This window comes from Tupaia chinensis, unplaced genomic scaffold, assembly GCF_000334495.1.
Source record: "Tupaia chinensis unplaced genomic scaffold, TupChi_1.0 Scaffold147123_1, whole genome shotgun sequence".
NCBI lineage: Eukaryota > Metazoa > Chordata > Mammalia > Scandentia > Tupaiidae > Tupaia > Tupaia belangeri.
Genome location: NW_006206975.1, coordinates 2,077,873 through 2,084,391, shown reverse-complemented (window position 1 = coordinate 2,084,391; position 6,519 = coordinate 2,077,873). Strand labels below are relative to the sequence as shown.

The 6,519-nt window shown below is 39.0% G+C and overlaps 1 pseudogene; it reads right to left on the bottom strand.

Moving 5' to 3' along the window:
- LOC102489926 (40S ribosomal protein S8 pseudogene) overlaps window positions 1-5,453 on the bottom strand; it is a 72,320-nt pseudogene extending 66,867 nt beyond the window's left edge.
- Window positions 5,454-6,519: the final 1,066 nt, after the last annotated feature.

The following is a 6,519-nucleotide window of genomic DNA, read 5'->3' as shown; positions in this document are numbered from 1 at the left end:
CGATTCCATATTATTATTTGTATGGGGGGTGGATAGGTGGATGAGTGGTAGGTGTGTGTGTGTGTGTAGAGAGAAGGGCAGGGAGCAGAGAGAATAAGAGAGACAGAGAAAGAATGCTGATGCCATATGTTCGTTCCATGGAACTTTATAGAAGTCCTTTTTACAGGATTTCTGTTTTCTTCTGCCAGGCATCTGGGGGCAATACCAGTTTGGGATTTCTTTCAATATTGTACAGATATTGGCAATTGTGGCCACAAAGCCATGTGGTTAGAAATCTTAAAATTGTTAAAAATTGTTTTCATCTTTATTTTTTTAATTTATATTCTCCTATATCAGTTGATAGCATATTTTACTACAAGCCATCTTATGTCCTTTTCAATAACCCTTTAAATTTTAACTACAAAACAAAAATAATAAATTGAAAAATACCTAAAGGCTGGTTGATTACAACACTGATTTATATTTAAGTGAAACTTTGCTAGGATCTCAAGAAACACAATCCAAGATATTGTGCCTTTAAAGATAGTTTCAGGGCATTGCCCAAGGCCATGACAGAATGAATTGATTTTACAGAGTGCTTAGGCAGACTCAAAGGATGGGTGAGGAAAACATGAGGCATTAAATATTTACATGCAGTTAAGATTTAAAGACTTACCAACTCAGACCTAGGTTAGCTTGCCAATGTGAATGGGCAGGAAATAATGTGGGCCCTTTGTAAAAGAGACGACAAAGCTCCAAAATATGTGAAGTAAAAAAACTGTAAGTACAAAACAGTGTATAGGATACTACTTCCCATGTGAAAATAGAAGGGTATACATTTGCTTGTGCGTGCCCGAAATCGCTCTAAAAGGATACTCAAGAAACTGAAAACCTTGGTTGTGTCTGGAGATGGGAACTGGGTGGTAGGAAACTGAAGTGTCAGAGGTTTTTCCATATGTACTATTTTGAACCTATTGAGATTTTCAGTCATGAAAATATATGATCTATTCAAACAAATAGGTATAGGTACGTAGATGAGTAGACTAATAGATATAAATAGAGGTGAAAAGAAATTCAGTGAGCAAGGGAGTGAGTGACTGTATCCCCCACCCAGATGCACTAAGTAAATGAAGACAATTAGAACAAAATTTAGCACAAAGCAAGTACACCAAAAAATGTAATTATTTTTATTACCGTAAGCTTTGTGGACCTCAGGAAATCTTTATTTCCCCAACCTATCCACCTCCTCCTCACAAAAAAACCTATCTAAACATGGGCTTTGTATCTAGATTTTAATCCATGTTCTCCTATTTCTGTGATCTTTTTCTGGAATTTATACTTCTCTTGCCCTCAATTTTTTTTTATTTGTAAAATGTGAATAATAATATTAGTAACTACTATATCTATATGTATGAAATATGCGTCATGACTTTCCCAACGACCCAATAATATAGAAACAATTTTGAACTCGGAATGCCATCTACCTCAATATTTGTTGATATTAGGAAATTAGTTTTAATTTCTTAGGTGTGATAGTGGTATTGGTTTTTTATTTGTAATGAGCCCTTTTATTTTATACACACATACTAAAAAAATGGATTAAAGTATCCAAGATTTGCTTCAAAACAATGGAGAGAGGAATAGATAAAGTAGGAGTAGCCATGAATCGATGATTGTGGTAGCTGATTGAGGGGAACCTGGGACTTGTCACATGAGTTTCTCCTTTTTTAATGTATAAGAGGTCTTCAAACATTTATGGAAAGTGCATATTGTTGAAACTATGCATGGATTTCAATTTTTTTGTATTAAAATAAATACATTAATACAATTTTTCAATTATCTTTTTGAAGTCCCCTTGTAAGTCTGATATTTTTCCTGACAAAAAGTTTTTTCTAAGAGTCTATAATGGGGGCCAGCAGATGGTGTGTTGATTAAGGCACTGGACTCCCGCATGGCTGACCACAGTTCGAGTCCCAGACTGAGAGGCTTGCTTTCTCTCTTTCTGTCTGTCTCTCTCTGGTCAAATTGAAGAATAATAATGATAAATTAAATTAATAGTTGTATAAAGAGTTTATAGTGAAATGAGAAAACACACCACCATAACAGGTATGCAGTAGTGACTCAATAATGGCTGTGGTTAAACAGTGCAGAGCTGGTGACTAAGGCAGTGGTTGTAACATAAAATGTATTAATTAGCCTCAGTAGAATGGTCAGGAACTAACGCTGACAAGCAAAGGAATGGATTAACTGATATATGTGAGGGAAACCATCACTCTTTTCTAAAGTTTTCCAGGTAAAGATCCCAACTTTCTGATAACTGATGAAATGCCACCCCACAGGTTATAGAAGTGTGCAGAGTTCTGACATCCAGCATTCAGAGCTCTCAGCCAAAAATCGAACCTGAGAAATGGTAGCATTCCCTTCCCTTTGTTAAAAATAAGCAGCCATTTTGACTCATTTTGAGCTTTAGTTAAACAGTATCAAACAAGGCTAGTATTTTTTTTATTTTTGCAAACATGTCTTTAACTTAAAATACCTGACTTTCAGCCACTTAACCTTGAAGAACCGAGCATGAATTTCAATTACAGATGTGTGGCCACTTCTAACTTGGCTACTTCTTAGTAGTGAAGAATGGTGACTAGGAAATATTGCCTTAAAATAAGTTCCCCCCTTAACTTATTTTTTACCCTTCCCACCTCTGTTTCCATGGAAATGGGGTCAGAGGCCACAGAGAGCTGAGGGAGCCAGCAGCTGAGAATGAGAATTCTCACTTAGCGATTTCAGCTGAAAGTTATAAACTCCTTTACAAAGACCAGCTGAGTCTTTTGGCCACTATGGTCTCTGGCTTTTTGCACTGATAAATAGGTGATTGTGTGTGCGTGCGTGCGTACATGAAGAAAGAAGAGGTACTATTAAGTAAAAAATATTTTTGAATTTATACTTGAACTTCTGTGCAATAAATCAAGTACAGAGGCATTCCTTCGGAACTTATTTTCAACTCAATATTCAAAAATGATAATGTATGCATAAAAAATAAGCAAGTATCACCTGTTTGATCTCTGTCCTTTCAACCCTATGACAGTGCCAGATATTTGAAGAAAAACATATGTGAACTTATTCATTGCATGCTACAATTTATAAATGATTCTGTCTAATAGCATATCACTACGGTATGATTAAAAAATCACCTGGTTGGGAAAAAAAAAAAAAAAAAAAAAGAAAGGGGCAGCCACTACCATTTGACAAAATATTTTATGAACTAAAGTATAAATTGGCTCTGTGTTTTTCTTGAGCTGTTAATTCTATTTCATAGTTTTTCACTTTAAATATTCAGTCTACCTTCTCATAAATCATTTGAAAATATCTGAGAAGGGTGACTACTCAAATATGCCAAGTACTTTGTTATTTTAATGTATAATACATACTATTTTATTTATTAGCAGCCAAATACTTATTGAAACAATATGAAATATAAATGTAGGTTTGAAAAAGCCCTACCCGGTCCTTATTAAATTTGGGGCTAAAGTCTGCATTTCAAACTATCCTTTTTCTTTTTAATGCTCTTTTCTTCTTTATGCTGCACATCTTCATAGTTTAAAGTTTATAGACTCAGCATTATTTTCCAATCACTTTTGCAAAATTTCATCATTACTCGTACATAAAACATTCAGTTATTACTTTTAATCATCAATCACACAATCGCTCTGAATTTTCCAGTATTTAGTTTCAGACCTACAGCACCTCTCTCGGGAGCTTTAACATTTTTGTGCTCTCTCTCTCTTTCTTTTTTCTTTTTCTTTTAAATTTTGTGGTCAGCCATCGAACCATCTGTCTTTATTCCTTAGTGTTTCCTTTGTCTTTCAGAGCTTTCTCATGTCTGTGCTGAGCCCTCTCTGTCCTGGGGTGAGACCTTATTCCACTTTCGTCTGCTCTCAGAAATGAAACAGAACATCGTGTTCTGAAGCTGCCCAGCACACAGACTTCACGATGCTGCCAAGTTTGCAGCTGACCAATTGGCCTAGTTAGAGGACTTGCATTTATAAAATTTACAACCCTTTATTTCCCCACTCCAGCCCCCCCACACACCAAAAAAAAGAAGTGTGCCAAATGCACCGATAAATCAAGAGTCTTTTGGTTTTGTTGCAACAAAATGGGCCGTCATTTCTTTTCCTTCGTTGGCCTTGTCATTCCCTCCTGAAGGGATGGAAAATGGAATTGATGTGCTGTACGAAGACATTTGAAAGTGGTCTCCTCTGAATTAATGACTGATTTCAGAAGAAATACACTAAAGAAATGAAATCTTTTTAATTTTTTGGAGCTCTGCATTTCTAAAGCAATTTCCTTCCAAAACCAGATTCATGAAAATTTCTCTTCTTCCACATTAGGAAGACATTTGGTGCCTTGCGAGACCAGGTCAGGCAGGTCTTAGACATTTATTTTAGATTATGTTAAACTTTCTTTATTGGCATTTGAATCTACTAAGCATGTTTACTAGTAATAGATTCAAGACCAAGTAGGAAGAAATAAAGATTTAATGGCATAAAGAAAAGCTGTGGGAATTGCTTTCTCATGATTTTAGAAATGTCTTCTGTTTTCTGTACTGCCCCTTCCTTGGGAAAAAAAGAGCCCTGTTAAAAGTGGTCCAGGTTTTGGGACCAGCAGCTGGCATAGTGGCTATGTCACTGGACTCCCACGTAGTTGACCACAGTTTGCGTCCCTGACTTGGTGGCTTAAACTCACGCCGGGTGCATGTGCGTGTGTGCCCTAGATCCTGAGAGGAGAATGGAGGAGAAGCGATTGTGGTGTGGCCATCCTCCCTGGGGGGATGGTTTCGCACTTTCTGTCTCTCTGTCCTTCTGGTGAGCGCACACACCCTATAGCAAAAAAGAAAGGCGGGTCCAGGTTTTTCCAACGCTTATAAAATATCAAGCCCTTTTTATGAAAAAAAAATTATGAAACTCAGTCTAAGACTAAATATCTTTTTAGAACAAGAATAAAAACAAATTACAGAATTTTAAAAGTATCCAGAAAACGTAGCACTATCATTGTTAGTACTAATTAATTAATAATTATTGCCACTACTATGACTTAACCATTTGACTCACCTATAGAACACTTATTTTCCCTACTCCCTACATTTTTGTTTCCAGTTTCTTTGATTTTATATCATTTTGTAGAGAACGTGTAGAAAGAAATTTTGTCTTTCTTCTGGCATAGTAAATGGAAATATGATTTTTGTTATTGAGGGTCTAGAAAAGATTCTTTCAGCCTCAGAATTTGTTGGTCATGCCACAGCTGAAACAGTGTCTTGCTCCAGAGACACTTCATATCCTGGGAAAAATTCCTCAGGGACTCCAGACCTTAGACCTCAGCAGCAAGGGTTTCGATGGGCATTGGCTATTGCCTCAGTAGCCAGCCCTCACCTTGTTTGGTGTCCTGGGTGTGGGCAGCAGGCACAAGTTGGTCTTAGACATCTACACGGAGTGGTGCAGCACCTCATTCTAAACCTCCTTCTTGGGGTGGGGGGGCAAATATAGGTTCCAGATACTCAGGACTATACCTCATGGAGTAGGGTATCACTAGAAGTTGGCACAGGGGGACCAGCAGTTAGCATAATGGCTATGTCGCTGGACTCCCACGTAGTCTACTGCGGTTCTAGTCCCGGACCCAGCGGCTTAAACTCACGCTGGGCGCGTGTGCATGCGTGCCCAAGATCCCGAGAGGAGAATGGAGGAGAAGGGATTGTGGTGTGGCCATCCCCCCTGGGGGGTGATTTCTTGCTTTCTGTCTCTCTGCCTGTCTCTGTCTGTCTGGTGAGCACACGCGCCCTATAGCAAAAACCTCTCAAAACAAACAAACAAAAAAAAGAAGTTGGCACAGGGGCTGGCAGTTGATGTAGAGGTTAAGGTGCTGGACTCCCACATAACTAACAGCAGTTCGAGTCCTGGACCCAGCAATTTGAAACGCATGCCAGGCATGTATGCACACATGCCCTAATTCCCAAAACAGGAATGAAGGAGAAGGGATTGCAATGTGGCTAACCCCCCGGGGGGAGGGGAGTGATCTCACTTTTTCCCGCTCTGTCTCTCCAGCGAACACACATGCCCTATAGCAAAAGCCTCTCAAAAAAATAAATAATTACTTGATTCAAATGGAGGGAGTGCTGGGAACCAGCAGTTAGCGTAATGGCTATTAATGGCTATGTCGCTGGATTCCCACGTAGTCGTCCGCGGTTCGAATCCTGGACCCGGTGGCTTAAAACTCACGCCGGGCACGTGTGCGTGCGTGCCCAAGATCCCGAGAGGAGAATGGAGGAGAAGGGATTGCGGCATGACCATCCCCCCTGGGGGGTGATTTCTCGCTTTCTGTCTCTACGTCTCTCTCTGTCTGTCTGGCGAGCGCACGCGCCCAAAGATTAAAAAATAAAATAAAATAAAAATTAAAAAATGGAGGGAGTGCTGGCAACTCACTGACCACACATACACTCAGGATATGGGGGCTGACCCCTGGCTGGAGCAGTGTTCTATTCACTCAGTTATA